Genomic DNA, 15,349 nt, shown 5'->3' with positions numbered 1-15,349 from the left:
AGTGGCGCTGTGCTCCAAGCTTGACTCGTGCCTGCCACTGTCCCCACTGATCCCTTTTAAATGACCCTTCAAGACCCGCTGTAGATCCCACCCTGAGCCCTCAGCCAAAGTGCTCTGTCTGTAACCCGACACCACTCAGCATTTGCTGCCGGGACTCTATCCTGAGTAGAAGACCACCAGGCTGTACGGTTCCTTCAATTGCTCAGCTTTACTCCCGTTCAGTTTTGGTACCCACTGTTCTTTTTTCCTGGAAGACTCCCACCTCAGTTAATTCCAGGCCTTTGCACACTCACCTTCTTGGTGAGGTGTTCCCTGTCCACCCTGTTCACAGTTGCACCACTGCTCCATGCCCTCCAGCCCCATCTTCCTTTCCTGTGTCCTGTTTCTCCATGCATGTATCACCACCTAACATGATACATATTTGGCTTATTTTTGTGTTTATTGACTATCACCTCCCATTAGAACATAAGCTTCATGATGGAAAGGACTTTTTCTGCTTTGTTTTCTGGGGCATATCTAGGGCTCAATAAATTTCTGTTGAATGAATGAATGAACCCATTTTGTCTTTATCTCAAGGCAGCAGGACAAGGGGCTGTTATCCCACTTTTATAATGAAGCAGTGAGAAGCTCCAGAGAGTAACTGACCCAACTTCTCACAGTAAATAAGTGGAAATCCACATTTTTTTCTCATTCTAAAAATGGCAGCTGCAGTGAGCAGGGCATGGGGTGGGGCATGGCATCAGCATCTGTGTGTCTGGGCAGACACCGGCCTGCCCTAGCCTGGCACCCTGCTCAGTCCCTGCCAGTAGGATGATGGCCAGGAGGCCCTGTGTGACTGGGGAGCATCAGCCTGTATTAGGAGTTGAGAAACTCTTACTAAAGGGAGACATTTTCATGGAGCCCTGCGTCTCACTCCCATCCCTCTATGTTTGTCCAGGCCTCTGGTACAATCAGCTCTTAATTATCAAGTGTCGTCAGCGTGCTAGGACATGGGACTCCAGCTTTGGGGGTCAAAACTGCCATTTCTTAAGGGTATCAGGAGCCTTAGTTTAGGAGGATTCGAGAAATGCTTGATGTGTGTGAAGACGCAAGGTTAGCTGAAGAGCAGATGGCTTCTACGGACCTCAGGACTTCACTGCTTAGTACAGCTACAGGTGAAATCCCTGTATATCTCCCTAATAAACATCTTGAAGTGGGAAATCAAGCACTTTTGAGACCCAGGGCTGCCCACAAGCCTCCGGGACCACATGTGTGTGATGACGGACGCATACGTAGAGTCACTCACTCCATTACCTGCTTCGCTCCCATAGCTGGTATCCTAGTTCTTAAGAGCCGACTTTGAATTTAGGAAAATAAGGACGTTTGCCTCCACCAGGTAATTCAAGGCAACAGCCCCAGATCTTTCCAAGGCAAATCTACATCTAGTATCTCATTTCCGACCCCAAGAACTAAAAAGGTTATTTTTAAAAGGGGAGAAAACCATCACCACCAGAAGCATGACAGCTCCAACACACACGGGCTGTGACTTGCCGTCAAACAGACGTGGCTTGTTCCTGCTCTGTGAACATGGCTGGTGTGGCTTTTTCTCACAGAGGCGATGGAATGAAGTTCTCCTCTGGCAGTTTTCCATGGAGACTTCTGCCAAATGTGGGAGAGTGAGGACATCAGGCTGGTGTCACACATCTGGACGTCACCTCTCTCGCAGGCCTTGGTGGGAAGTCTAAACAAGACGCCAGCTCCGCTTTTCTTGGTGTGTATCTCTCTTCTCTTGGGTGTCTCCCTCCTTTTGTTCAGCGAGAATGTTTTGTTCGACTTCTCCGCTTCGCAAATGGATGCGCCATTTGAGGGAAGCCAGCTGCCATTCCCTCCACAGCCCCGTTTCCTTCATGAAGGGGAGCGCTGTCAACCTCTGAATGGTTATTAAATTAAAAAGCAGATGGTTCATCTGGCAAATCCCTCTGAGTCAGTTTCTCTATTTGCAATGTTTTCTTTCTTCTTATTAAAAAATATTTCCATGTTTCCTGATTTGGAAATGTTTAATAAAATGCATGAAAATGGAGAAAAACAATATGTTTGGAAGAAGCACTGTTCCCAGGAAGCGTGTCTTCTGCGGCATTTGGAGGTGGTGTGGGGGAGAAGGCATCCCCAGCTGGGGGTTCAGATCCTGGACCTGCCACCTGCTAGCTGGGGGTCTGGTAAGGCGATTCCCTCCTAGCACCTGGGATGGACCTTCCGCAGAAGGAAGCATATAAAACCCCTCTCACGGGATCATGTTGAGATAACAAATAGAAGACCCTGCACAGCGCCTGGCATGTTTCTGTGGCCTAATAAATGAGTTCATTCAGTCAACAATTGTGAGCGAGCCCCCTACCATGTGCCAAACTTGGCATCCAATTCATGGAACTCAGTCCAGTGAAGGAGCCAACACCAAACAACATGAAAGCAAAAAAAAAGGCCGAGTTACAACTGACCCAAGTGCCAAGGAACAGCAGGGGTGCCCTGAGCAGAGCCCTTCTTGGGGATGAACAGGCATGAGGCTGGGGGGCTGGGGGGGCTCCAGGCGATGGCCCGGGGGCAGTGGGAGCACCGTGGAGGGGCAGGCAGGGCAGAGATGCCATCCCCCCAGGCGCCAGCACGGGGCATGCTGAGCAGAGCCGCACCATCACCCTGGCACTGCGGGCCGCACTGTCACGCAGCCCCGGGTCCTCGCTTCCCGTCCTCTCCCTCCTCGGCTGTGGTTCCCCTGCTTCTCCGCTCTGTCCTCTCAGCCTCTTTCTCTCTTTTCCCCTGAGACGCTGCCCCAGCCTCCCTGCCTCCCTCCATCCCCGTCCCCCTTTCACGGGCTCGGGCTCTCCTGTCTTCTCCTGTGAGAACTCACGGAGAGAGCCCACCGTGAGGGGAAGGGGGCTTCTGCCCCAGGGAGTGGCCGGGCCCTGTCCCTGCTTCAGGCTGGCTCCCATACTCAGCAAACCTGTACTTCACACCCACTGAAGGCATAAAGCGAAACAACACAGGATCCCCACCCCAGGGAGCCGCGGCGGCATGGGAGGCGTGTGATGCGATGGGCAGAGAGCTTCGCCAGAGGAGGCACAACCATGCTGGTCCTCCCGGGGCCCGCAGCCCGTAGCCCTCCACGCTCTGGTGACATGTGCCCTCTCAGAGTTTCAACTGCCACCCCCCGGGTCCCTGAAACCCGATCCAACTTTCCCTTTGAGCCCCTGCCCCATATCTGGCTGCCAACGTGGGACATCTCTGGGGGGGACAGCAAGCCAGTTAAGCTCAACTCATCCTGACCCTGCCTTTTGCCTGCCCCTCCACCATGCCCAGGGCCCCTCCAGACCCACCCCTTTCCTCTGCATCTCCCATCGGTGGGCAGCACCACCACCTAGCCATGCCAGGACACCAGGCACTGTTCTCAAACTTCCTCCTCCACCATGTCCCCATGTCCTGTGAAGTCCTGTGGGTTTGGGCTCCTCTTGCTCCCTGCAACCTGTGCCTCCCGCTCCCTCCCAGGCGCCACCTCCCCACAGGGGCGGCATCCTGTCATGGCAGTAGCGGTCTCCCTAGCTGGTCTCATCTCATGGTCTTCCTTGTGTCCCCCTCAAACTCACCCTCCTCACCGCAGCCAGGGAACTTGTTCTCAAACAAGACCCTCCCCTGCTCAAAACCCACCAGTGGCTCCCACTGGCCCAGGTGGGGAGGTGGGGAGGATGATCACAGCGCAGTGTGGAGACACGCTGAGATATACAAACACTTAAACTAGAATTAACGGTAGTTAACGAACTGATATTTGTGAATGGGTCTCGACTTTGGGTCAGGGTGGTCTCAGGCTATCCTTACGGTGACACTTTTGCTGGCTTGTGCTGTGATTTGTCTTCTCCTTTGGAAAGGAAGGGATAGGACTCCAGCCAGCCTGATGGAAATGACTTCAAACCTGGGGAACACCCACAGCAGAAGCCGGGTGCCTGAATACCATCTCTCCTGTGTCACTAGACTAAATAAATAAAGAAGGTTGGGAACTGTTGGCTTTGATAGCGGATTGAGTCCAAACTCTGGCTGGGGAAGGCGGCCTGGCCTGGCCTACGTCTCTAACCTTGGGGGCAGCCGTGGCCTCTCGCTGACCCCTGGCGAGCACCTGCTGGTTCTCTTTCCCGCTCCATGCTCCCCCCTCCTCCAGACTTTGCTTGTGCTGGTCCCTCTGCCTGGAGCCCCTCAGGCCTAGGAAATCACCTCCCCCAGAAACCTCCTGGATCAAGCGCCCTCTGAGGAGTTCCCTCAGCCTCCATGCTCCTGTCACCTCTGGCCACAGGACCTGATCGTGTGCTTGCCTAGTGCTCACCTTTCTGCAAGGCCCTGCACCAGCCCAGGCACCCAGGTACTTGGAGAAAGCTCAGCAATCTGCTGAAGGAAGTGGTGAGTGAACGAGGGTTCCCAGGGAGGTGACATTTAAATCCTGTCTCATTCCACTCCACTCTTGGGGCCTCTGCTTCCTCTCACAGCTGCCACCTTGGGTCTCCATTCAGCCCCACCCCCCAGGCCTCAGTCTACCATCTGTGAGCTTTTCCCTCCTGGCTGAGCCTGTTCCCAACATCCACCGTCGGTCACAGAGTGTGACTCAGAAGCAAAGGGGCTTCACGGTTCTTAGTTTTTTATATACAGAGATAAGAATTACAGTGGTTGGGATTCCTGTAAAATGTTTCCTCAAAGACCTGAGAAATGATCTATTTCTCATCTTAATTTATTCATGGGATGAGCTCCCCTCAAGGCAGGGCTGGATATTTGATCCTATTTTAAGAGATAACAATAATCATCCTCGCTGGTCAAGTGCCAACCACGTGCCACGGGGGCCAAAGCTTTGTGTGCATTATCTCATTTAATCTTCACAATAGTAAGATTTGTCATTGTCCTTTCCTGTTTTCCTGAGTTGGAAACTCAGGCTCAACCAGATCGGGAACTTGCACAAAATAAAGTATCTACTGGGAGTCAGAGCCTAGGTTTGAACTTGGGTTTGGCTGATTCCACAGCCCCATCTTTGACCATATTATGCCTTTGTGGAAATGGAGACCCAAAAAGGTTGACTGGAGGGATGCTGAGGATTCTTCCTATCTCAAGTATCTGATCTTGGATCTGTATTAAAAGGAGCCAGATTCACACACGAGTTCACCGGAGGCAGGGCTGTGTGTTCAGCAGTGGAGGTTGTGCACTGTGCAACTCCCAGCCGTGCCAATTCACAAATGTGAATGGCACCCCCTGGAGAACAGTGCCTAGAGGCAAAAGATGTCTTTCTCCTCTCAGCTATGCTTTCCAAAGAAAATTCAAGGCAGGCAGCTCCTCAGGCAAGCAAACTTTAAGGAGGGCACAGAGCTGCAGTCTCACGTAGGCAGTGTTAGTTAGTGTGGGAGAGAGGTGGGGACTGTCCTTTGACCAAGAACAAAGAGAAGCAGGATGGAAGAAACACTCTGGGAAGGAATTTTCTTGTTGCTGCTTCCCAGAGTAGTGGGGCTCCCAGGACAGGATGTGGGAGCTCTGGTTGGAGGGCTTCCCCTGCCACTGAGAAGAGGGGTTGCCAAGGAGGAGTCAGGACAGCTGGGTGAGTGGGAAAAATTCTGGTTCCGCAGAGGCAACCACCCCAATCTGGCAGACATGGCTGGGGCTCCAGAGGGCTGCAGGAAATGCCCTGTCCTGCACTGTGCAGTGTGGTTGCCTCTAAGCTCTAATCTCTTCCTACAGGACGGAGTTTCCCAGGCAGACACTTTCTTGGATTTCTGGGGGTGGGCTCTGGCCACATGAAGGGTGACAAAGTCTGGGGCAGGATGGGTTGCAGGGGCTCATGCAACCCCACTAGTCCCACAGCCAAGCTGCTTGGACCTTGGTTTACATGATTAATTGGGAAGTCCTGGAACACATCAGAAATAATGCTAATTCTGACATTCAGTGCTATGTGGAGAAAGGAATGAGGACAACCAGCATACACCCAAAGTTTTCCCCCAAGGGGGACTTTCTTGCTGGAGAAACTTCTAAATCTCCAGAGCTGGCCTGCTCCACGTTGTACGAGAACAGCTGTGGAAGGAAAGTCCTCCTCACTCATCTCTGCAGCCTTGGAGCAGAATGAAGGGGTGCAGCTGGGGAAAGATGGCCCTCGGCACCAGAATTCCTATTTTCTGCCTCTTCAACTGAGAGATTCTTGCTGGAGCAAAAGAAGGGGAAAGACAGATGACCCATCTAGAAGTTTCTTCTCTTTTGCAGGACCTGAAAAGAATGGCACAGAGCCCCCTTCACATTGGCGGTCCCTCATTGCCATGGGCCTCGGTCTGCCTATCTGAGAAATGAGGGGCCCAGACCCCAGGAGCTTGAGGGCCCCTTCCAGCTCCAAGCAGCTATAACTCTCTGAGATCTTTTCCTTACCCCATTGCCCACACAGGATGGACAGCTGGTAGGCAGAGGAGTGGGCAGCTGCAGCTCCCAGCTTTGCTGCCCATAGAGGCCATGTTTGCAAAGACACAGATTCCCAGAAGACTTGCCCTAAACTAACCCCATGGTGTCAAGTGTCCTTTGGAGCACAATAGTGGCTGTGCTGAGGGTCTCTGCCTACAGAATGGCTTCTCCTAGGGAGAATTAGCCTAGAGGCTCAGGACTCCCCCAAACTCAGGGCCTTTCTAGGGAGGCCAGAGGATAGCCATGAACACACAGAGGCCTGTGTCTGCCTGTTGGGTCCACTTTGTCTCTGGGAGTCCCTGAGTCTTGGGGTTGCCTACAGCCCATCGGACCTCGTTCCTTTCATGTCAAGCAATGGAGGCCAGAGAGGGTCATGCTGGGCCCAAGGACAACATGCTTCTCAGCACCACACTGCCTCTTTCTTCCCCTGAGGCACCAGTCATGAGCCCCGGGCAGTCAGTCCCAGGAGAAAGATCCTCAACTGGGAGCTCAGACTCTAACTTGCTGTGTGACTCTGGGCAAGTTGGGTCCCTTCTCTGGGCCTTGGTTTCCTCCTCTGTAAAATGGGAGAGTTTGCTACATGAGTTCTAGAGCCCCTTCCGGGTCTAAGGTAGGTGTTTCTTTGATCGCACTCTGTCCCCAACACCCCGACTTCCTATCCCCAAGTCTCTGGGGAGCTTTTGGCTGGGCTGAATGCAGACACAGAAGCCAGGTGACTTCACAGACAAGAGGCCTTTGGCATCCCATGGGCAACAAGTGAAGAACTCAGCTCAGGTGGGAACCACCTTCCCCGAGGGTCGGCCACACCTCAGGGAACCGCAGCAGTGGCCACCAAGTTACACAAGACCCCCGAAGGCCCCTAAGACTTCCCACCACTGAACCCCTGAGATTCCTGAAACAGGGCAGGAGCAGGTGAACTGGGGCCACGGCCATAATCAGAGCCAGCTGGCTGCACTCAGGCACCACCCAAGCCAGTCTGTGGTCTGTCTCTCCCCGTTGCTCCCACCGTGCCACCCCAGAGGCCCCTGGGGCTCCTTGGACCCAGCACCCAGCCCTGCTGTACAGGAAGCAGCCATCACAGAAGATGCTCGGGACATGTTGCCAGGCAACAAAATGCTGCCTGAAAACTGCAGCCCACCTCTGACCTTTCATAGGCCTGGAAACCGGCCGAGGAGACGAGACTGCCAGAACAAAGGAGATGCGTCAGGAGGGACCGGCAGTGGTTGCTGAGCAAGCGCAGAAAGCCAAGGGAGGGCCCCAACAGTGGCGGGAAGGGCCAGAAAGCACACAGACGGGGAGGGAAACCTGACTCGCCGTACTGAGGGAGACACACAGAGAAGGAGACCTGGAGGAAGGTCCTCAGGGTGTAAGCTTCCTTTGCTTGCTTTTCTGGCCGAGCCTGTCATGATTAGGGCTGAGGCTGGAGATGAGGAAAACGATGGTAACGATCATGAGGAGGAGGATCCCTGAGGTAACCACTTATCTGTTTCCTTCGACTTTTATCTCCTGAGCGATTTTATGAAACACCTCTCAAGCACTGGCACAGTTCTTCAGACTTTCCAGGAAACACGGTCATCCCCTAAAATGAAGATCACGGCCATCACCATTACCTGCTCAACCAGCACACACTTACCTGCTTGTTAGATTAAGTGACCTTGGGCTCTGGGGTCCTCAAGCCCTGAGTGGATCAGGAGAGTCAGGCCCGGGGATGCGCAGGCTGGGTGGCGCCTGGGCTGCCAAGGGGACCTGGGAGGGAGGCACCAGGAGCCCAGGCAGGGCGCTGCAGGGGAGCTCTCCCTATGCGGGCAGGAGTCCTGGGCCGGCCTGAGATTCTGCCTCACTGACCTCTGAAGGCCTCCATTCCCTAACTTCTAAAAGGGAAAAGTCGCTCCTGCCTGCCTACTTCACAGGGTGCTGGGCCACAGAGGAGAAACTACACATTCTATAAAGCCGTGAACAGTAAGAGTTCCTTATGTATTCAAAACTAATTCCTCACCTCCTAGGGCTGTGCACTCGAGCTGACCCACCCTCACAGACTCACCTTGCTGGGGAGAGGTGATTAAACAAGCAGCCTGCACAGTGGTGGAGCAGGTCACCTCACGGCCCTCCGCCTCAGTTGTTTCATCAGTGAAATGGAGATAATGCAACAAAAGATTAATGCAAGGGGTCAACGGGATGAGGTATGCAAGAAGCCAGCATGCAGCACACGATGGCTGTCTCTCTCCTCCCTCGGGCTTACGGTCTCCTTCACGGGGCTTCTGAGACCCTGGCTCGGAGCCTCGCCAGCCCTCAGGCTTTGCCTAATTTGGCCACTGTGATAGTCTGGCAACCTCTGGAGGGTACAGTTTAATTTCTGAGAATGTAAAGCCTCAAGATGCATTTATTCCCTAAATAAAAGCCACAGTTTAAATTATAAACAAGAACAAAACAAATTAACAATACTGGTAACTAAGCGGGAGCAATTTTCATTTGTTACGCTTGACAAAATAATTATAAAGCTACTACCTAGTTAACTATATTCACATTTACTTAATTCTGGAAGTTTGACAATATAGGTGTTTACTTTATTAATTCTGGCATCCACTTCCTCAGAAAATGCCTAGCCAGTCTCCGACGTTGCCCCCACTGAAAACTGATAGTGTGGCATTAAGGAGTATGGGCCATTTCTACCTGCACCCACTCACAGGAAGTGGCTTCTCATTTAAAAATGCTGTTTTTCTATAGCGCCAATCGGGATTTCTACCTAGGTGCCAGATAGCGTGCCCTCAAATAAATTATAAATGGCCCTCAGAGCCTAAATTGAAAGAAAAACTTAACTCACTTTTCACATTTTATTCTTGCTTCTTTGGCCCCAGCACAGTCACAATCCCCCAGGGGAAATACTCCAAGACCCCCGGTAGCAGGCAGTCAGGCCCCCAGGGTCCCAGGCCTCCCCTGCCCCTAAGTCAAGGGACAGGACAAAGCCTGAGTGGCCCTGTTCTAATCCAGCCTATGGGGACTCCGATGCAATACTGCCTGCTCACTTCTTAGGGCCACTGGGAGAAGCAGAAGAGCATGGATCGTGTATTTTATGTCTCCCCGGCTTGTCATACCTTCTCTTGTTTGAACTTCATAACCCACCTCGGAAGTAGGTAAGACAGGCTTGTACTTCCAACCTACAGATCAAAAGAATGAGGCCCTGGGATGGAAAAGATCCAGTGTTTGTCAAGAACGAGCTACAGTCGTAGGTACTTGTCTTATATACTGGAAGATAAGTGACTTGCCCGAGGTCACACAGCTGGACCATAAGCTGTGAGCCTGGGTTGTCTGACTTCACATGTGCTGCTTTCACGTGCATAGGCACTAAAACTTTACATTTAGAAATGTGAGGGATTGTTACAATCACTGCTCATATTACTGAAATTGAACCAAATTGACTTTATCATGGGTTGACTGGGGACCTTGGACTAAAGAGGACTTTGGACACTAAAGCAAGCAATGGGGACTTAAATCTTCTAGAGGGCTGAAGGTTTTTTTAGGGGTAATAGAATGTTACCTAGTGATCTACAGAAACTACTGTTATAGTCCAGTATTGGATGAGGGATCAGTGTCAGTGTGGTAGCCAGAGGAGATGAATTTGAGAGACATTACAGAATAAGAATCATAGGCGTAATGCCTGAATAGACGGCTGAATAGAGTTGGGTGTGGGTACAAGGATGGCAAATGGTTTTGAGCCTACAGTTATGTCCCAACAGACCTTCTTTCCTTCACTGGTAAGAGAACCCAGGAAAGAGCAATGGCTTCCAATAATAAAGGCTACATTTTTTTCAGCAATGTGAATAACCAATGGATATGAATGGAAATGACATGTGTTCCTTCTAAGAAACATCTTTAAAGAGAAAAAGCACACCTTATTTTGTCCCTTTTCCCTCCTGCTGGCTAGAAGGTAAATGGGATGGCTGGAGCTCCAGCAGCCTTCTTGAACTATGAGAAAGAAGCCATGTATACAAAGGCTGGCATGGCAACAAGGGAGAAGAAGGAGCCTGATGCCATCAAGCACTATACCTGCTCTGGACTGACCCTTTCCCAGTCTTCTTTTGCACAACAAAGAAACTTCTATTTTTTTAAGCTTCTGTTCTTTTGGGTTTCCTGCAGCCAAAAATTAATACTAACTGATAAAGTTCCTGAGAAAAAAGAAGACAAAAACAGAAGCAGAGAGAAATGAAGGGCAGCCTGATGAGTTTGAATATAGACCTGATGCTGGAGACATTCAATGTATGAGAACATGCCCGTAAAACTCCTAGCCTCGCACATAGGATGTATTCAAGAACTCTCCACTGCCACAACCACCCTTCTAAATCACTGTTTTCTCTTGCCTGGCCTGCTGCAAAAGCCTCCTAACTCATCCACCCAGTAGTTTTTTTGCCCACTTCCAATTTATTGTCCACAAAGGTGTCAGAGTGATATTCTTAGAATGAACCAGATTCTCCCATTTAAAGCTCTTCAGAGGTAGGAATTTACCCAAAGAAAACAAGTTCTCAGATTTCAAAAAGACGTATCTACCACTATGTTCATTGCAGCATTATTTACAATAGCCAAGGTATAGAAGCAACCTAAGTGTCCATCAGTAGATGAATGGATAAAGATGTGGTACATATACACAATGGAATACTATTCAACCTTAAGAAAGAAACAAATCCTACCATTTGCAACAACATGGATGGAGCTAGAGGGTATTGTGCTCAGTGAAATAAGTCAGGCAGAGAAAGACAAATACCAAATGATTTCCCTCATTTGTGGAGTATAACAACGAAGCAAAACTGAAGGAACAGAACAGCAACAGACTCACAGAACCCAAGAAGGGACTAGTGGTTACCAAAGGGGAGGGGTGTGGGAAGGCGGGTGGGAGGGAGGGAGGGAGAAGGGGATTGTGGGGTATTATGATTAGTACACGTGGTGTGGGGGTGTCACAGGGAATACTGTATAGCACAGAGAAGACAAATAGTGACTCTGTGGCATCTTACTACACTGATGGACAGTGACTTCAATGGGGTATGCGGGGGACTCGATAATATGGGTGAATGTAGTAACCACATTGTTTTTCTTGTGAAACCTTCATAAGAGTGTATATCAATGATACCTTAATAAAAAAAATATTTTAAAAAATCTCTTCAGAGGCTTCCCACTGCACTTGGACTTAACCCCTCAACATGGCCCCCAGCACCCCCACTCTCGGCCACCTGCCCCCTCTGCAGCCCAGGTGCTGCCACAGTCACATGCCCATCCATTCTATTCTCCTTCCAGTGACCCCACACACCACGCTCTTCATCAGCTCAGGGCCACTGTATATGCTGTTCCCTCTCCTTGCACATCCCAGTTCCCTTTCCAGCTTGGTCTATAAATGGCTTATGTGTTCTGGTCCTTCAAGTCTCAGCTGAAACAGCCTCTCTAGGGAGACCTTCCAAGCAGGTCCCAGCTGATGTGAGTGGAAATAACACTTAGGCTCCCTCTCCAACCCCATTACTTTTTACAAAATCACAGCAGCTTTGACTCCTTCATAGTACCTGCCATAGCCTTGAAATGACATCCTTATTTATTTTTTCACCTGTTATCAGTTCAGTTTATATTTGTTTTTTTTTTACCTGTTATCAGTTTATAGGTAGATTACAAGCCCCATGAGGGAAAAAAAAATCACTCGTGTTTTAGCCTCTAAGGTATATTTAATTTCTAACACAGTGCCTGGTGAATATCAGGGCCCAATAACTATTAATAACATTACTATAGGACTTAGCAAGCTATCAGAATCGAGCATCACCGCTCAGGGGAGAGGCCTGACTGAACATTTCTACTTCAGAGGCATAGCTGCACCCTTGTGAGAGTGGATGCATTCTCTGGGACCAAGCATAGGGAAGGGAATGGCAGAGGATGGAGCATATCTGACTAAAGGGAACAGATCTGGTGCAGGATAAAAGGCCCAGCATGCGGTGAGTCCAGGGAGCAGGGGAAGTGATCTCAACACTCCGTGTTCAGGCAGCCCTTGTGTAAAGGGATGCAAGGATCCGATGTATCACTGCTTTTTACAGCAGGAAAACCGAGGCAGAGAAATGGGCCCCCAAGCTAGACCCCCATCCTATTGCTAAAGCTAGGAGCAGGACATGAGCCTCTTGCTACTCAGAGTCCTACCTGGTCCCCAAATGGCTTAACACTCTTCTGGCCTTAACCTCAGCCGTGGCTCCTGTCAGGTGGTGGGCCACGCAGGGTGGGGTTCCAGGCCTTGCTCGCAGGGCTCAGGCCAAGCAGGGTGTTTGCGGTTGCAGTGAGGAAAGTTAACAACAGAGTGTGGGGCTGTCAAAAATGCCAAACCTAAACAGAGATGTGCCCTGGGTCTCACCCCCGAATCCCAGGCCATTACGCCTGTCCTGAGAGGCCCTTGCCCTTCCTGTGGACCACCCTCAGGTTGCATTAAAAGGAGAATAATGCCAAGAAAATAGGAGGTTACCTAGCACTCAGAGGCATTATGGGGCCTCCACTTTGTGGGGGACATTGAAGGCCAGGGAGGAGGATAAGCAGGAGAGCACAGCCTGATCAGGGCCAAGTCCTGCGAGGATTTGTTGAAAGATTCAAGATCATTAGTTATGGAGAAGATGAAACCTATTCTCAAATATTCAAGGGGCCTTCAGCGGAAGAAGGAATACCAGCCTGCTTCACCGGGACTCACCAGGGGCTCAATGCTCTACCCTGTGCTAAGGGCTTTCTGGGAATTATCCCTTTTCCCAGATGTCCTGAGGCCAGCTTGCTCAAGGTCACCAGCTAGTAAGAGCAGGAGTAAGACTCCCACCCACACCCATAACTGCCTAGATAGCAAAGGTTTAATCACCAGCCTCTGTTTCTTGGTTTTCTTTTGCGTGGATACAGAAAACAGAGCTAGGACCCAAGTCAGAAACTACAAGGAGTTTCATTTTAACCAAGATTATGGAAACACTTCTAAGTCAGAGCTGTCTGCAGAAGCATTGAATTTTTAAATGGTGAGTTCCCCATCCCAGAGCGTGTCACAGCAGAGGCTGCGCGACTCCGGCCAGGTTCAGTACAGGTACCATGTGCGCAGTAATCGGTAGAAGCAGGAGCCAGCTGTCTTTTAGCCCTGAGTTCAGGCCGTGTCCATCACGGGGATGCAACCTCTGTGCACTGACACTGCTGCCGGTGTGTGCTGGCAGCTGAAACCTGTGTAAAATCTTCAAAAGGAGTTTTACTAACTGGGCTCTGTGCCCCTCTATTGTGGGGGTGTAAGAGCCCATCTGGCCCATCTCAGCATGTCTGGGCCTGCCTCAGCCAGCCCACAGGGGCTTTGTGGCTGCCCATAGATGGCTTAGGAGAACAAAATGACCAGGTGGTCTTGGGGGTGGGGGGGGACCACTACTCCCAATCCATCAGGGAACCCTGGTTGCCCCAAAACTCTGGGGCAGGGCACAGAGCAGGGAAACAGGCATCCAGGCAGGAGGTGGGGTAGTCAGTGAGGTACCAATCGGAGTGCAGCATGTTCCTGCCCATATTCCCCCTAACCCCAGCTCAGCCTCTGGGGTCTGGGGCTAAGTTTCAAGGGATGGAAGAGGCTGTACTAAACAGGAGAAGAAAATCTTATGGAAAAGCCTCCCGTGGCTGTGCTGTAAAAGGCAGCAATGTAGAGCTCCGTATTGGCCTAGGCAGCGGGCTGTGCCCCCAGCGGAGGAGGGTGGAAAGCAAAGGTGGCGAGGAGGGCACACGTGAGACGCCCTAGGCCACAGAGCACATGGACAGGGTCCAGTCCCTTGCTGGCAGGTGCCTGCAGTGGAGGTGCAGGGCACAATGGGATTCCCAGGGGCAAACAAAACAACCCCAAAGTTGAAAGATGGAAAAGTTGACAGCATGTGGATTTCCTGCCTTGACTAATGTCAGCCCACAAATAGATGTGGCTGACGTGGCTTACAGGAACTCCCCCTTTTTCCTCACCTTAGCTCCCTCCCAGAATTCCCACCCTTGTAGGATATTTGGCACTGTCTCCTCCCAGTGATACAGCACTTTTCAACTGTCCCAGGGGGTAGAATTAAGCCCAGAGGCCCTTAGGCATCATGGTAAGAAACAAGCAACTTCCCTCCTACACACAAAGCATGGGAACTAGCTGTGTACCATCCTTGGCCAAGTTACGAGGTTGGTCATTCCAGCCCATTTCTGTAGGGTTTAATTCTCTTTCAGATCCCTCCGGAGGAAGGCTGGATGGTCCATCCTTGCTGGAGAAAGAACCTGGTACTTAGGTCTGTCTACCTAAGGCAAAAGCCTGGAGGCTAAAAGACATTGGCCACTTCCCTGCGGAGAAAGTTTAGGGAAGCTCAGGGTTTACCTGTAAGACAGGCTGGAGTAATTTGGGGATTGACTCAACTGGAAAAACAAAACGGCTTCTTGCCAGTGCAGCATGGAGTTCACTTTACACACACACTGTCCCAGGCTTAGTGCTTCAGAATGCTGATGTTTAGGAAATTTTCTTATTGCCCCATTTCTCGATTCTCCTAAGAGGTGTCATCTATTAATTATAATATATAGGCAATATATTATTATTTAATATAAGTAAAAGTACAAAGAAAGTAGCCAAATTAACGGTTTCCATGCTTAAGTGTCAAAGAGCACAAAATTACTGCAAGTGAGAAAGAGGAAAGAATTGTTGAATCAGAAATAACCGAGAAATTGGGCTGAGGAGTAAAGACGGGGGAAATGTCCAACATGCACCTGCAGTCAGGATGGGAGCGCCACCAGGAACGGCAGCGAGCAGCAGCCCGGGGTCAGGGGGCCCAGCCCTGAAGCCCTTCCTGGCTGTCCGGGGGCGCCGCGCCCCAGGAGAAGCGAACCTGACCCGGGGCCGCGCGGGGAGCGACTGCCTGGCCCCTTCCCTGCGCCAGGCGCGCCT

General features: G+C 50.9%; 1 protein-coding gene across 7 annotated transcripts in view; it reads right to left on the bottom strand.

The window, feature by feature from the left end:
• KCNN3 (potassium calcium-activated channel subfamily N member 3) overlaps nucleotides 1–15,349 on the bottom strand; it is a 149,503-nt gene that overhangs the window by 36,940 nt on the left and 97,214 nt on the right. The gene's annotated exons all lie outside the window — the stretch shown is intronic.

Source organism: Manis pentadactyla, chromosome 19 (assembly GCF_030020395.1).
Source record: "Manis pentadactyla isolate mManPen7 chromosome 19, mManPen7.hap1, whole genome shotgun sequence".
In the NCBI taxonomy this organism is placed as follows: Eukaryota; Metazoa; Chordata; class Mammalia; order Pholidota; family Manidae; genus Manis; species Manis pentadactyla.
This window is presented reverse-complemented; position numbering and strand designations above follow the sequence as displayed.